At 40.6% G+C, this 16,402-nt stretch overlaps 1 long non-coding RNA gene across 2 annotated transcripts in view; it reads right to left on the bottom strand.

Moving 5' to 3' along the window:
- Window positions 1-660: 660 nt before the first annotated feature.
- The window catches only part of LOC131411164 (uncharacterized), a 55,160-nt gene continuing 39,418 nt past the window's right edge, over window positions 661-16,402 (bottom strand). The window contains exons 1-3 of one of the 2 annotated variants that reach the window (XR_009221511.1): window positions 8,044-8,147; window positions 2,324-2,384; window positions 661-1,014 (exon numbers count right to left, since the gene is read on the bottom strand). This is a non-coding gene — a long non-coding RNA (uncharacterized LOC131411164). Of the gene's footprint in view, window positions 1,015-2,323; window positions 2,385-8,043; window positions 8,148-16,402 lie in introns of those variants that run through there. The other variant, XR_009221512.1, reaches the window with a different exon arrangement.

Raw genomic sequence — 16,402 nt, 5'->3', positions numbered from 1 at the left:
ATGAAGAATTGTCCAAGGAAGAAGTCATGGTCATAGTATACAGATTGGCTCAGAAGTAGCATAAAATCTGTAGATAATGTCTAAAATGGGTAGGTTAAGAAACAATAGTATAGGCCTATTATTTATAAATATGGAAGTCAATATTAAGGAAAACAGCTAGAAGAGTTGAGTGTTTGTTGCCTATGGGGAATTGGTCTGAAGTACGCAGAGAGGTTGGGCAGAGGAATGTAATTTTTCATTATGTTATTAAATTAAGTGTACTATTTGGCATTTAAAACCATGCACTTATATTATTTTGATAAACATAAATTTAAAAAGACAGACAAAATATATTTTTTTATACAGCATGGTCCATAAACATAATCCAAAGACTTCATTTTGTATTTAACCGAGAACTTTTCAACACTAAGGGAAAATGATCTGTTTGGAATCATTGAGAGATGGTACAATGATATAAAATCAAGTAGACTTGACTTTGACTGATTTAAGAGATTTTGCATGACAATTTTTAAAACAGGCAATTTTTTTCTCACTTACCAACTAAGAAACTAACCCCATGTGAGATGGGACTCTACAGCAATAGAGACTAGTGTTACCACACCAGGTCCGTGTTTGCCTGCCGCCCAGAAAGCCAAACACTGAGACGATGAGATTGCAGCAGAGAGAGAGGGTTTATTAATCACAAGGCAGCCAAGTGAGGAAACGGGAGAATGAATCTCAAATCCACTTCCCCGAAAATAGGGACTCAAAGATATTTATTGGGTCGGGGGCAAGGTGGTCTGAAATGATTGCAGGTGAGGAGAGATGAGGTAATTGATGATCTGTGCAAGCATAGTCAGGCTTCATGCTTCTTCGTAGGACGCATGTTCGCAGAATGGCGGTGTTAGCATGCCCTGAGGGTGGAGTTTTAACCTCTTGACGTCAAAAGGTCGATCATTGGACATATGTCTGTGGGGGCCCAGTTGATGAGTTGGTGGTCTCAACCAGCTTGAAATGGACAAGGGATTCCAATTCCTGAAAAAAAATAGCTCAAACACCCATTCCCATGGCGACCCAGCTCCAGGGAGATGTTATCTGTAGGAACCTAGTTGGGAGTCAGATAGCATATTGCCTAAACAGCACAAAGCAATGGGTAAGTTTATCATGCAGATTTAATTCCTTGCCTTCCATTCTAATAAGTTTCTAGGTAAGGCCATCCTCCCCTTCTTCTTGGTACATGGAAGAAGGTACCTTTACAAATGGAGATTTCCTTTACAAATGTAAATGTCTCTTACAAAGGGTAACCAGAACTAAGAATGAGCTTAGCAAGGACCCTCCAGATACCCAGAGATGTCTATGGTGATGGCCCGTTCTGCCGGTAGGCCTCCCATCCCAAATTCTTTTGGTCAGTTAGTAGGGGTGGGGGGTCAAAGTGTCTTTCAGGTGGAGACATATTTTGAGGTGGCCAATTCCGATACCCCGTGGTTACTAGCTGCCTAATCATCAATGGCTAACTGTTTGCCAGTTTCACTAGGTTGCCAGATTTAGCAAAAACAAGTAAGTAAGAAAGCCAAGCAAAAAACCAAACAAATCAGGGTGACTAGTTACATTTGAATTTCAGATAAACAATACCTTTTTTAGTATAAGTATGTCTCAAATACTGCATGGGACATACTTATACTAAAATGTTTTTCATTGTTTATCTAAAACTCAAATTTAATTAGATGTCCTGTATTTTATGTGGCAACTCTAATAGAGGCTCAGTACATAACTGTCAGACCTCTTTTGTCTTAATAACCCATTATGATCTGTCATCTAAGAATTATCAAAACCTGCTTGCAATCTATCTCTATTTTCAAGCTCTATCAGCTTGTGGGATTAATGAGTTCCATAAGGTGATTAGCCACCTACAACTCCAGGAGAATGAGTCTATCTGTGCTGCTCTGTCATGGGTTTATCTGGAACTTGACAATGACCGAACATTAGTTAGTTCTTAAGCTTTAAGAAAAAGCTTAAGGACAAATACTCTACAAGTCACGGTAAACAAATCTGATAGTATTTTTTAAACTTTGGTGGGAGAAGAAAGGGTATATGAAAGGGAATATCATATCTGAATAAGTTGGCATACACTTGGTGGAGGGTGGTGACCTTGTCTAAAGATTGTCAAACATAAGGTTGCTCTTGTCCTCCCTTTGAACTCAAGCTCAACATCTTAATAGTCATGGCTGTCACCAATCAAGCTTTTATCCCATGTCAGTCCATTTTTTGTTAGAATTGTTCCCCGGGACCTCTTTCACCTTTAATGTAATTGCAGAGTAATTCATTCTTCTTCATTGGCAATTACCTGGTCAGAGTTGGTATGCCCAGTTTTCAAATCCTTTCCAGAATTCAGCTCTTCAAACAGCCTGGAGAAATCAAAGAAGCCATAAAATGGTCAATTGTGTGACTGTTCTTCAATTATTTCCAGCATGGTAAAGATTCTATCTGTAATGGGCTTATGAGTATTAAATCCCCAACTGTATAATGTGGTGTTTTCTGGCTATCAAAGAACTTTTCCTGAGACTAAATATGTCCTAGGATAATTACTTCCCTAGCTTATGCTGCTCTTTTTTTCTTCCTTCCTCTCATTTTTAAAAGGCAGAATCATTTTCTCCTCATAATTCCCATCTCTTTGATTTTCTATATCTATCCAAAATGTCAATAAACTTCTCCGTCCCAAGATTATTGGCTTCTAAAAGTTTTGTAGCTTCAGCAATTTTATTTCTTTCATTTTTTTCAATTTCGTCTGTTTCAGTCATTTTACTCACATTCTGATAGTTTACCCCAAACTATAAGATTCAAATTGGCCTGTGTTTGTATATGTGTGTGTGTGTGTGTTTGTGTTTCTAAAATAACAGATTTGTGGGGAGAGGGCCGAGGTACTAGAGTAAGTCGTGGATTTTGTTTAAAGATTCTAAAATATTACCTTGGGCAGATCTGAAGGATAGTGAGATGTTTTGGAAGGTAGACAAGAGTAGAGAATATAAATACAGCCACTGCATCCTCATGTGTGCGTTTGTGATTCTGAACTGAAAATAATAATCCCGTAGTGTGAAGAGCCATACAGATCCAAATTTAAATCCTAGCTTTATGATTTTCTGTCTATATAATCAAGACTAAGTTACTTTAGCTCTTCTGATCCCCAATTTCCTCAACTCTAAAAGAGTGATAACAGTATCAACCATGTAGATTGGGCTCAAATGAGATGAGGGTAAAGTGTGCATTGTAGCATCTTCCACAAACTTGTCACACAACAAAATGTAGCTACTTAGCACTTCCACACAAAATATCATGTTTTTTGGTCAATCCCATGCCCACTACCCAAACTTGTAGTGTTGGCAGTAAATATGTTGGCAGAAAATATCTCAACCTCAACATAGATGAATTGCTTCATGCCCCAGGGCTTATAGCTAGACAAACAGGGCTTAGAATTCAGGAGTTCTGATGCTCTTTGTTCTTTCTAATATATACACCGCCTCAGGACTTCAGTGGCAAGGAGATTTTTAAAAAACTCATCTGCTCTCTCTGAATTAATTTGAAAAGTCCTCTGCATCGTGCTTTCATTTGATAATCAGAGAAGAAGGCTCACTTTTTTTTTTAAGTCTGTCTTGTACTTTTGATAACGTTTCCACTGTAGAATGTATGTAGGATGTAGATATAGAATGTAGCCAGGATCTCTCTGGCCCCACAAAGAATGGAAAACAATTACAAAAAACATCAAATTTGAAAAACAATTAAAAAAAAGTGATTCACTCCATGCTAAATGTTGTTGTGCATGATATCTGTGCTTCAGAATCCTAGAACATTTGTTACTACCTATCGAGAGCGAGAGGGGGTATCCTGAAGTAGCACGGAAGGAAACACTGGGTAGTGCAGTCATGTGGTGAGGGAAGCAAGGTTAGAAGTGTAGGGGCAGTAACAGTATACTCTGGTTGAGTTGTCAAGTGGTTTTATCGGTTGGTTCCCTTTAAGAGCCTTCATCCAGATGAAGCCAGATTTCTCTTCTCTGCCTCTGAGAGACCACGTAAACAAGGTTAAGTGCTTCTAAAGGGCGGGTGCCCATTCACCCAGGGACTCACATACAATTTTTATATCTCTGACCTAAAAGTTAGTAAATTATGATAACTCTTCTCAGTTATCACGAAAGTATTTCACTTTGGACGGATTTAACCTGGTAAGTGTGGAACAAATGACCATGTTTTATGGGTGCTTCTCTGTGGGGGAATCCACCTGACTGTGACAGAACCTAAGAAAGACATAGACGTTCCTTTTTTTCCCAGTCAGAACCTAGATTCTATTTGGGCAATAATGTGTCTGGGCCTGGGGTGAATCATGATTGCTTTAAGCTATAACTTTGCCACCTACCCTTATACTAGGATGGCCATTGACACAGTTGTACCCAATTAGGTGTAAATGAAAGCCTGCGGAAGCATCTTGGAGAGCAGAGCAGAACTTAAGGCTACCACCTTTGGCTCTTCCTGAATTGTGAATGTGATGCCAGAAGCTACAGAAGTCATCTTGTAACTACGAGGCCACAAGCATGAAGACAAAAAGGCAAAAGCTAACTGTCAGAATCAAAGCTAGCAATTATCTACCTTCATAATTCTTGTTGAAGCCACGGAGAGTTAGGTTTTCTATTACTTTACGCCAAAAAGCACTCTTGACAGCCTTGTTTGTTTATTGCCAGCAGGGTAGATTTTGCATCTTTTTTGCCCCCCCCATAATCCTAATTTTTCTAATTCCTGCTTTGGATTAATTTTCAAAACTCTTTTATTCATCCTTCCCATGGTATCTATGAGGCAACACAATGAAATAAAGAAAAAAGCTATTGCGTTCAGAAAGCTTGAATGTAGTTTTCATCTGTTTCAGGGGTATGACCATCAGTGAGTATTTAAATCTTGAAGCCTCAGTTTCCTCATCTGTAAAATGAGTATGATAATGACAACCACATCAACAATAATGATAATGGTAATAATAGCAAATATATATTTCTCATTTGTGGAATGCCAGGCACTGAACTAAAGAAATTTACTTGCATTATCTAAGTCTTCTCAATGTGACAACATTGTAGATATTTTAAACATTTCTAGTGTATAGATGAAAAAACTGAAATTTATAAAAGTTAAGTGACTTGTCTGAAGTTATATGACTATGAACTCACCTTTTTCAGCTATTTACTCAATGTCTGTGTTAGCCAGCCTCCACAAAGGCCTTCAGTGATTCAGAGCTCCTGATAGTCACTTCCTTGTGAGGTGCCCTCCCACAATGTGCCAGGTTTAATCTGTGTCACCAAGAGCATACAGCAGAAGGGATGGTATGTCGCTTCTGGGATTAGGTTATAAAAACTGTGATTTCATTTTGGGTTCTCTTCTCTCTCTCTCATCATTTGCTCTGGGAGAAGCTAACTGCCATGCTGTGAGGACTCTCAAAAACCTATAGAGAAGGCCACGTAGCAAGGAACTGCAGCCTGCCAACCACCATGCAAGCAGATTCTTTAGCCTCAAGCGGGCCTCAGATGCCTGCAGCCCAGTTGACAGCTTGACTGCAACTTCGTGAGAGACCCTGAGTCAGAACCACCCGGCTAAGTTGCTCTTGAATTCCTGATCAACAGAAATGGTAAGACAATAAATGTTTGTTGATTTAAGATGCAAAGTTTCGGGATAATTTGCTATGGAGCAACAGACAGTCCCCTTTTCAGAGGGTCTTTCCCTGACTACACTACTTAAAAGTGACACCATCCCTGCGATCACAGAACTCCCTAGCCCCTTTGCAACTTTTTCTTCTTAGCCCTTATCATGACATAAGGGTTCTGAGGACAGGGGTTTCTTGTCTGTTTTATTTATTGCTGTATCCTCAGCACACAGAGCAGCTTATGGCACGTAGTAGGAGCAATCAATATTTGTGGAAAGAATGAATGAATGTCCTGCTCCATAATCTGCACTCTTAACAGTCTTGCTCCATCCCCTACCTGTCTCACATGCAAAATAATATGTGAAATTATCTACTGGAATGTCTGGCTTTTGTTTTTGAATCTCAATGATCTTTTGCAGTAGGAGAATACCAATTTTTTTTTTTGTGAGGAAGATTGGCCCTGAGCTAACATCTGCCAATCCTCCTCTTTTTTTTGCTGAGGAAGACTGGCCCTGGGCTAACATCCATGCCCATCTTCCTCTACTTTATATGGGACACCACCACAGCATGGCTTGCCAAGCAGTGTGTCAGTGCGCACCCGGAATCTGAACCTGCGAACCCCGGGCCACCGCAGCAGAGTGCACACACTTAACTGCTTGTGCCACCCAGCCGGCCCCAGGAGAATACCAGTTTTAAGCCATATTTCTGTCAGTCCTTATGCCTAGTATCTATGTCTTCTCAGTCTAGAGATCAAAAAACTGAAAGGAATTTTGAGTGGGATGTCTATTATATCAAGTAGATCTGAATGAATTCTAATTTCAACTCTACTTCTCATTTATTTGTGACTGTGAAGAACATAATCTCTTCCACCTTATTTTTTTCTCTTCTCTTAAATTTCCTTTTTATTCAAACATGTAGTCTTAGTCAACTTTGAATTCTCTTATAGAAAAAACAAACTCCCTTCACAGTTTCCTAAAGGTTGTGCCTATTTCTTCTGCATTTATATTGTGAGTATTGTAATAAATTCATGAGGATAATCTGAGGGAAAAATAAAGGCCAGAAGGGTCATAAATGCTTAGTCTTGTCATCAGGACCAAGAGTTAAAGGAGCCTTAGCCTATATATTTGGAAGTTTATAAAGTTAGTTTTCAACACCTCACATTGACCACCACAATAGAATTTGTTGAAGAATCAAGGCCAGGAGCATCTACCCAAGGCTTTGATCTAGAATAATTGCTGACCTAATGAGGTTTTTAAATTCAAGGCATTATCTCACCCAACAAACTCTCTCCTATGGAAGGGGGTGGGGTAGAGGGTGATGTGACAATAGGGTTCAACCCACACCTACAGTTTGGGAAAGAATTATTAAAACATTATACTTCTTGAGTATTCTTTGTCATTTATTCTAAGAAGTTTGGGTAATATTTGGATCTTTCCCTGCTTTTGGTAATGTCCAGTTGCTTTGTTTTAAATAGTTTATATCCTTTAAGACTCTGAAAGTTGACTTTTGTCAAGATTTTGGGTTAATGGCTACCTGGCATCTTTTGGTGTTTCTCGCAGTCTTTCTCCTCATCTCTTTCTCTGTTCCTTTCTCATTCTATATCCTAGGATGTTTTGATTGAAAATAAGAAAATCTCAATTCAAGTTGTTTCAGAAAATATGGAGAATTTACTGGCTGACATAAGTGAAAAGTCTAGAGATAGAGCCAGATGTGGTTTGATCCAGAATTTTATGGTGTCACTAGATGTCTAGATACTTTTCTCTGGGATTCTCTTGATTCTGCCCTCTTCTCTGTGTCAACTTTGTCCTAATATTGGTTTCCTTATGGTTGCAAAAATTGCTGCTGTCACTCAAGTTCTCACTTCAGCAAATCATGCATCCAGGGGGAGGGTATGCACCTGTTTTCCTGGATTCCAAGCCAAAACATGAGGCTCTGGCAGAGTTTATATATTTATTCTCCTCTTCTTTCTTGGTAATAGAATTTTAGCTGGGCACGTATATGTCTGAAAAAGACTATATTTCCTACCTTTCTTTGTTGCTAGTGTGGTCGTGTGACTGAGTTCTAGCCAATGAGATATGAGTGAAAGTATTGGGTGCAATTTTGCTGTTTTTGCCTCTTAAGTAAAGAAGAGGAAACATGGGAGCTTTCCTAGTTGTAAGCAATCTTGGGACCAAGCAGACAAAAGCAGAACTCTAGGAATGGAAGCGCAACGAGACAGAAGGAGCTTGGGCCCCTGATGTCTCCACAGAGCAGAGTCATCATTTCAGCTTGAGTTTTATGTGATAGAGAAATAAACTCTGATCTTGCTTAAGTGACTGTTAATTTTGAGTGTCTGTTCCATTCACAGCCACATCCTTTTTTAAAGACCTACCTACTCCTGAACCAATCACTCACCAAGAGGATGGAATGTGTGGATTGGCTCAGCTGAGGTCTCATGCTCCCTTGCTGGAATTTGGGGTGGAGTTAGCTTCCCAGAACCATGTGGATCTCCAAATGCAAATGGAAGGCTGTTGAGAAAGGAGAGGGAAGAATCATGGGAAACTACCACCAATTGTCCACTAAGCTTTATTTTCCTTTCTCTATCTCTATTATTCTGGTTTTAGATCCCATGACTCACTGTGCCTGCAACTCAGGGATTGTTGTTGCCTTTAAGTAGTTCAAACAGATAAACAGACAATAAAAACCAGGAGGTTGCTGCAAGTGTGATACTCAGATGATGGTTTGGTGACCATTGTGAAGGATGTGTTGTTCCTTTGGAACAATGAGGGAAGATTGAGATGCATGCCTTATTTTGATTTTAGTTTTTTGTGAGTAGAGGTTGTGTCTCCATAACAAAGGATGTGCTCAAAACATGTTTGTCACTTGAATGTGTTTAATCACTGCAGCACTGAGAATTAAACAGGTTCCGCAAAGTGAATTTTGAATGTGTCATTAACCAAGAAAAATAGGGGCAAGGAATAGGTTGTAAAAATATGGAAATAATTCTTACTAAAAGAGAATAAATCTCCCCAATGCTACCAAAGTATAAGTTTTAGAACACATGAATAACAGCGCATGGTTATATTTAACACATTTATAGAGAGAAATCAGAAATAGGGATAGAAAAATCTTAGCGTAGACATTCCCCAAATTCACCTGCTTACATTTCATTTCACAGATGGCTTGTTCATCTAGAATTCAGGGATGGGATATTTAACATGCTGAGAATTTGTTTTCAATACGTATTGCAGGGAAGGGAGATGGGAGCAGGGTGATCTGGAAAGCAGCTCACTTTTTTGCTTGTCTATATACATCATGAGAGACCTGTCAATTTCACAGACTGAAGTAAATTGCCACCAAATAGCATTGCTTACACTTATATCTTCCCTTATGCAGAAAGTAAGGTTTTTGGGATCTTAAAGGACATGATCCAAGACTTCATGAATAGAGTTTAAAATCTTTTAATAGAGATAAAAATCTATATTAAAAATCCACGAAAGTCAGTGAAGGAAGTCCCCCAAAGTACTCTATCCCCCAAAATAGCCTATCAAGAAGGCTGGAGCAAAAGCGATAGTGCAGAAAAACCATGAGCAGATAATGAGGAAATTGCTCTGAAGGTGCTAGTGTTTACATTTGTATAAGAGCTCCAGCTATGTGCATTGTTTCAACTAAATATTTTATAATATGTCACCTTAGGCTGGATCACACATCAGTCAAAGCACGGAGCTTTTGCTCAGTGTGTCTCTCTTTCCATTGTTGTGTGAACAATGTGCTTCAAACACTTGTCTAAACAAGGTTTATTGCTGCTGCAGGCGGCAGCAATGACTGCTGGGATATCACACTAAAAATGGGGAAAGAGTTTAGCAGCTGAGTGGATCTGCTGCGTATAAATTCCTGGCCTGGATTAAACATTGACTTGGTGCCCATTGACTTTGTATGCTGTTGGATATGTTTGCCTGTGTTATTAATCTGTGGGTATGGGTACCACACGTCTTTCATGACTTGCTAGAATCATAGAGTGAAAGTGATAGCTTCGTTTGGACTGAGCTGACAGCCACATTTACATAGCCCTCAGCTCTGGTGGTTTTTACAGACTGTAGAGAACAACTTCCAGCTTTGGTTAGGCAGCCAGCTGAGAGCAAAGTTCATTCTAAGTGTTCCCAGAAAATCAAATAGAGCTTTTACTTGTTGTAGTGAGTCTGTGCCAAGCCTATAACTAGACCACTTAAGCAGTTAACTCCTCTGCTTTGAGCCTGCACAGAGAATTACAGTGGGACCTTTTGGCTCTGAATGACATGCAGAATGTTAGCTCTCTCCTTGGCAGTGATGGAGAGACTGGTGGCCAATCATGAGCTGGGGGACCAGAGATGGTCGTTAATGGGAAGCCTAACATTATGGGAGGGAGTGCGGTAAATTGAGGGAGAGCTGGGTCACAGACTTCATCACTCTAGAAAGCTCAAGATGTTCTAAAGGACTGTGGGCACAAGCTCCAACCCATGATTTATAATGGACCTGAAATTAATATTTGAGTGGCTTTTAAGTCTGGGCAAAGAAAGCTCTTGATTTGATGTAGGGAATTGGCACCTGGAATGAGTCCCTGCCTGCTGAGTTATACCTGGTCCCAAAAGAGTTAGTACTGCAGGAAAACCATTCTTTGACATTGGTGGGAGATGCTGTGCTCTTTATTCTGAAGGCCCTGGGAGTGGGTGGGGCAGCTATAGTTAACTCCCTGCCAGGGTCATCAGAGTCATGGTCCTCTAAGGCTGGGGTTTCTAAATTCTTTTGATCTTCAGAATCCCCTGGAGATCTTCAAGCATGCTGATTCCTAGGCCCCCCACCAGACTTACTGAATGGAAGACTTGGGTGTGGGCCTTGAGATAAAGTCTGAAAAAAAATCTGTGTAGGAAGTTTTGAGGATTCGTCGGCTCCAGCGCCTGCCTTGAGCAGTACTGCACAGTGGTAAAGTGTGGGCACTTTGAGTCAGATCGTATAGGGTTAATCCCTGCTTTGCTACTTCTAGGCTGTGTGAGCCTAGACTAGTACTTTAACGTCTCTGTACTTTAGTGCCGACACCTGTTAGATGGGCGTAATAATAGTACCTCCCCATTGTGGTACGAGTGGGGATGAATGTGAGAAGAGTTCAGCACAATGCCTGGCATGCAATCAATACTCTATATGAATTAACTACATTTTAATATAAGCTATATATTATTATATATATATATATAATAAGCTATATATTATTAGCTATTAAGGCAATGTTAGTTTAAGAGCCAAATCTATCCACACCTTCCCCATCCATCAAAGCCCAGAACAATGATAGTAATGATAATAGCTAAGAGTTATTGAGTTATTTACTGTATACCAGATGATACAAAGGTCTTTCCAATAATTATCTCATCTCATCATCACAACTACTCCCTAAAGTAGGCAATATTCTTATCTTTATTGTTTAAAAGAGGTCTGATACTCAGAAAGGGGAAATCCTATGCCCCAGAGTCCCATTCCTTACAGCTAGTGAGTGGTGGCTTTGGAATTTGAACCCCGGTCCACCGGACCCCAAAGCCCTCGTACCTAACAAGTGCCACCTACTGTGGCTGCTGTACCTGCCCTGTACCTCTCCACTAGATGGAGAGTTGCTAGATCTTTTTAAAACCGTGTACCCTCAATACTTTTCACTGTCTTCTGTGCATCTGTACCAGCCACAAACTGTTTAATAAAAGTCTTACGTTTTTGTGTTATTGAATGCTTTTTCAAATATCAAGCATCTCCTTCCTTTCTGCTGAGCATCTGCCCTTGAACATGGTTTGTCTGCTTCACACAACTGTGCCTTAGATAACTGACTACTCTTATTGTTTCTTCTGTACCAGCACTGTGAGCGTCTTAGGGACAAGGAGAGTGTTTTATTGCTCTCCTCGCCTCCCTGGGGGCCTAGCAAACGCTGGTGAAATAGGAGATCAGGGACAGATGCTCGCAGAGTCCTGGGACTCCTTCGTTGAAAACAAACTGACCAGGTTTGGGTTCACTTAGGATTTTCTCTCTGAAATTTCTTCATTTGGAGTTTAGACTGTATTCCAGAGCAAGCAAGACTGTATTCCTTGCTCTGGAAGACTTACATTTTCTTAGTTCTTAGCTCTATATTCATGGTCTATGTTGGGGAGCCTTAAAAAAGATCCAAAAGAATTGAAATCAGGATCTCAAAGAGATATCTGCACTCCCATATTCATTGCAGCATTATTTGCAGTAGCCAAAGGTAGAAACAACCTAAATGCCCATCATGGATGAATGCATAAAGAAAATGTGGTGTATACGTACAACAGACTATGAGTCAGCCCTAAAAATAAGGAAACCCTACCATATGTGATGGATGAACCTGAAGGACATTATGCCTGGTGAACTAAGTCAGTCACCAAGGACAAACGTTGCATGATTCCTCTCCTATGAGGTATCCAAACTAGTCAAACTCATAGAAACAGAGAGTAGAATGGTGGTTGCCAGGGGCTGGGGGTAGGAATGAGGAGTTGCTGTTTAACAGGTATAAAATTTCAGTTAGGCAAGATAAGTTCTAGAGATCTGCTGTACAACATTGTGCCTACAGTTAACAATACTGTATTGTGCACTTAAAAATTTGTTGAGGGTAAATTTCATGTGAAGTGTTTTTACCATAATTTTTTTTTTTTAAAAAAGAAGGATACTCAAAATTGGAGTGAAACTGCCTTATCTCACTGGTTTGATCTGCTTCTCACTTCTCTTGGTCTCTCTTGAAGATGACTCTTTATTTCTCTCTAACATCAACATTCTCTTTTTCTTTTTTTGGGTGAAGAAGATTAGCTCTGAGCTAACATCCATAGCCAATCCACCTCTTTTTGCTGAGGAAGATTGGCCCTGGGCTAGCATCTGTGCCAATCTTCCTCTACTTTATATGTGGGATGCCTGCCACAGCGTGGCTTGATAAGCGGTGCATTGGTCCACACCTAGGATCTGAACCTGCAAACTCCAGGCCACTGAAGCAGAACACACAAGCTTAACCACTATGGGCCAGCCCCTCAACATTCTCTTTTACCTGTAGATATTTCATAATCTGTTTTGTGTCCAGGGAGAGGTCAGCTAGGCCTTCTTTACAATCTCCTAGTGCTCTATATTTTCCTTCTTAGCATTCATCACAATTTTCCAAAGCATATTTATCTGTGTGTTGGCTTGACTAGTGTCTCCCTCCACCCCCAGACTGTAGAGTCCATGTCTGTTTTGCACATTACAGTTTCCCCAGTACCTATCAGAGTGCTTGGCACTCAATAAATATTTGCTGAATGAATGGATGGATTTATCGTTCTTATATTTGTGGAGAGCAAGCATGGAGATAAATACAACTCAAATGGACTCAATTATGAAAAGGGAATTATTGACTCACATAATTGAAAATTCAGGTGTAGATTCAGGACTGGGTGCAGGAATGACTGCACTCAACTGCTCAAACAGTGAGGATCAACATCTGCTTTTCTCCATCTCTCAGTTCTGCTTCTCTCTGTTATCCTCATTCTTAGGCTCTCTGTTACCTTGTGGTAAATAGACTACCACTAGATGCAGGATGGTAGCCTCACAATTTAGTCATCGTGGTATAAAAAAACTACTTTTTCTAGATTCTTCCATCACAAGTCCTAGACTTGGATGTCATTGGCCCAACCTCGATAACATGCCCATGTTGCGAACCAATCGCTATTGCCAGGAGGAGGGATTATTCGAGTTGTGGCTTTGGTCATGCCCATCCCCATATCAAGGGAGGAAGTGGTGAGTCCCACCAGAAGTATGTGTTCCAAGAGTAGAGGAGGTATTGTTCTCCCTTTGCCAGAACCCAGATGCTATTTCTGGAAGGAAGAAGAAAGGGTGCTGATAGACAAAACCAACAGTTATTCACTGTGATGTCCACATACCTCTAAGTCTGACAAGTGTCCCTGAGGAACTAATAAGATGTAGAAACAGTCTTAGAAAGAGGATTTAATTGACTGGAAGGACGTTCTTGATCACAAGGTGAGGCCCACAATGGCAAACCCCACTGTAAAGGCAAAAATTACCTGTTCCAGATTTCTCTTCTCTTCTTTCCTAATAAGAACCCCACTGTAGTTAGGAGATGTTGCTTATTATGGTGAAGAGAGCACGCTGAACTGGCAGGGCATTATGAAAGACACTGCAGTGTGGAGCAGGGCTTAACCAACACGAAGCATGCTTCTTTAAGAAGGACTTAAGATGTCTCCCTCCATGATGCCAGCATATCTCACAAAGTCAACCAGGGTTTCTAGGATTCTATGTGTTCTGCTAGCTTCTATTTTCACTATGTTACCCCAGGGACCCCAAGAAGTGTCCAAGTGATGGTAGATGGCCCAGCTCTCTACATTTAGGCTTTAACTTCCTAGTAAAATTCTTTTGGATAATATATTTATCTATAACCTGAAAGAACAAACACTTTCATTGGCTCAAAAATCATTCATCTTCCTAAAGCTAACAGCTTTTTTTCTGGAGTATTACCCCTCCTCCACTGGATATGGGCTTCCACTTGCCAGCATCCTGCTACAGACGCTGGAGGGTGGGGAAAGGGAAAGTGGACTCCTCCTCTGCCTGAAAGAGCGAGGAGGCGGATGTGTGACTTGAGCTCGGCCAGTCAGACAGTCTCTGCTGGAACCTAATTCTTGAACTAGTGAGATAAGCATAAAGAAAATGTTTGGAGGAATTTTCATGGCCATTGGTGGCAATGGCAGCAACAACAATGGTGTCACCTGCAATGTTCTGACCAGACTATTTTTGAAGAGAGAGAGTTGCTGTGCTTCCTGCTTCCAGCAAATCAGCCCCTAGAGCCCTCGCCATCCCCAAACCCCACTTTCCAGCTGCCCATTGATACTGAGCCATTTATATTCTTCCAATTAGTCCTTCTCGCTAAAGGTGGTTACAGTTGGTTTATCTTGCTTGCACCAGGAATCCTAACTGATGCCTTTGTTAAAAAGAAAAAAATTGCTCCAGCTGTATTTCATAGGTCAGGAATTCTAATTCCAAATTCATCTCACTTTGTAGAAAAACTTCCACCTTTAGAGTAAAGCCACTGGGCTGGGAGTCAGGAGAACTAAATTTAAACCCCCAGTTCCATAGCCGTTTACCTATATAATTTCCAGTAAGTTATTTAATGTCCGTCTCAGTTTCTTCACCTATAAAATGGGAGTAGGAAAATTTTCTTCTCATGGGGATATCGTGAGTGCCAGTGAGAGTGTGTGGCAGAGCACTGAAAGGCAAAAATGCCATATGAATTATAAATGTGGGATATAATTATGTGGATCATCCATTAGTGGATTAATTTGATTTAATTCTTTTTTTGTGTGTATGTGTGGAAGATCAGCACTGAGCCAACATCTGACACCAGTCCTCCTCTTTTTGCTGAGGAAGATTGGCCCTGAGCTAACTAACATCCATGCCCATCTTCCTCTACTTTATATGGGACGCCGCCACAGCATGGCTTGACAAGCAGCGCATCAGTGCGAACCCGGGATCCAAACCGGCGAACCCTGGGCCGCTACAACGGAGCGCACGCACTTAACTGCTTGCGCCACCCGGCCGGCCCCTGATTTAATTCTTCATTGTTGCAAGTGTGTTCTACCTCCACTCGGCACATGCTGATTATTGATATTGAAATTCATGTATTTATTCTAGAAATATTTGTTAAGTTCCTACTATGTGCCAGGCACCATTTTTTTAATTAACATTTTATAAGGAATTTATCATTTGCTGTGTGCCTGTCATCTTCTTCCAATTCTATGGAACGCTCTACTAAGATCTCTATGCCCCCGGGAGGAAATCATTGACAAGTTTCCAGGTGTCCTGCCTCCTTTGCCAAGAGTCGTGTTTTCCCTCTTGAGAAAGCATAGATGAAACAAGGGCAACAGGGAAGCAGACTTTCTTTCTTGTAATGTCCTTCCTTTCCCCAAAGAAAAAATTTCCAACTATGTAAGTGGCTTTCTTGATACCATATTGCTCCCAGCAGCTTATCGAGGTACATATACTGGTGGGGGGAGAAGGCCATGATTAGCAAGTATTAAGACTTTGATGTCAGTAAGGATTGGCAGAACCAGCAAGGTGGGGAGGCAGATGATAATTTCAAACATGAACCCCAGCCAGTACTGCTTTTTGGGAAAAAAAGAACAGAAAAACCATGTAACAATGTCATAAACACTTTGGCAATAGAAAAAGGCACAATACCATAAGAACTATTCTCAACTAATGAAATTTTTTTTTGCTGGGAAAGATTCGCTCTGAGCTAACGTCTCTTGCAAATCTTCCTCTCTCTCTCTTTTTTTTCTCTCCCTAGAGCCCTAGTACATAGTTGTATATATTCTAGTTGTAAGTCCTTCTAGTTCTTCTGTGTGAGCCGCCACCACAGCATGGCTACTGACAGATGAGTGGTGTGGTTCCACGCCCAGGAACCGAACCCAGGCCTCCGAAGCAGAGTGCACTGAACTTTAACTGCTAGGCCATCAGGGCTGGCTCTAATGAAATATTTTTTTAATAAAAAAATCAACAAAAAATAAGGGAAAAAAAGCGAAGTCTTCAGTTCAACAAATGAGCACAATGCCCATGTCTAAAATCAAATTTATTTGATACACATTGAAACTCACGTTGTGTGATCAGTGGTGCAGAATGTAAGAAGATGGTTGCAGTTAACAACGATGACTTGGAAAGCTTGGCAAGGGGGGTTTAATCTAGTGGGGAATGTGCTAAGTATCACTTACTCTTGTAG

Source organism: Diceros bicornis, chromosome 2, assembly GCF_020826845.1.
Source record: "Diceros bicornis minor isolate mBicDic1 chromosome 2, mDicBic1.mat.cur, whole genome shotgun sequence".
Lineage (NCBI taxonomy): Eukaryota > Metazoa > Chordata > Mammalia > Perissodactyla > Rhinocerotidae > Diceros > Diceros bicornis.
This window is presented reverse-complemented; position numbering and strand designations above follow the sequence as displayed.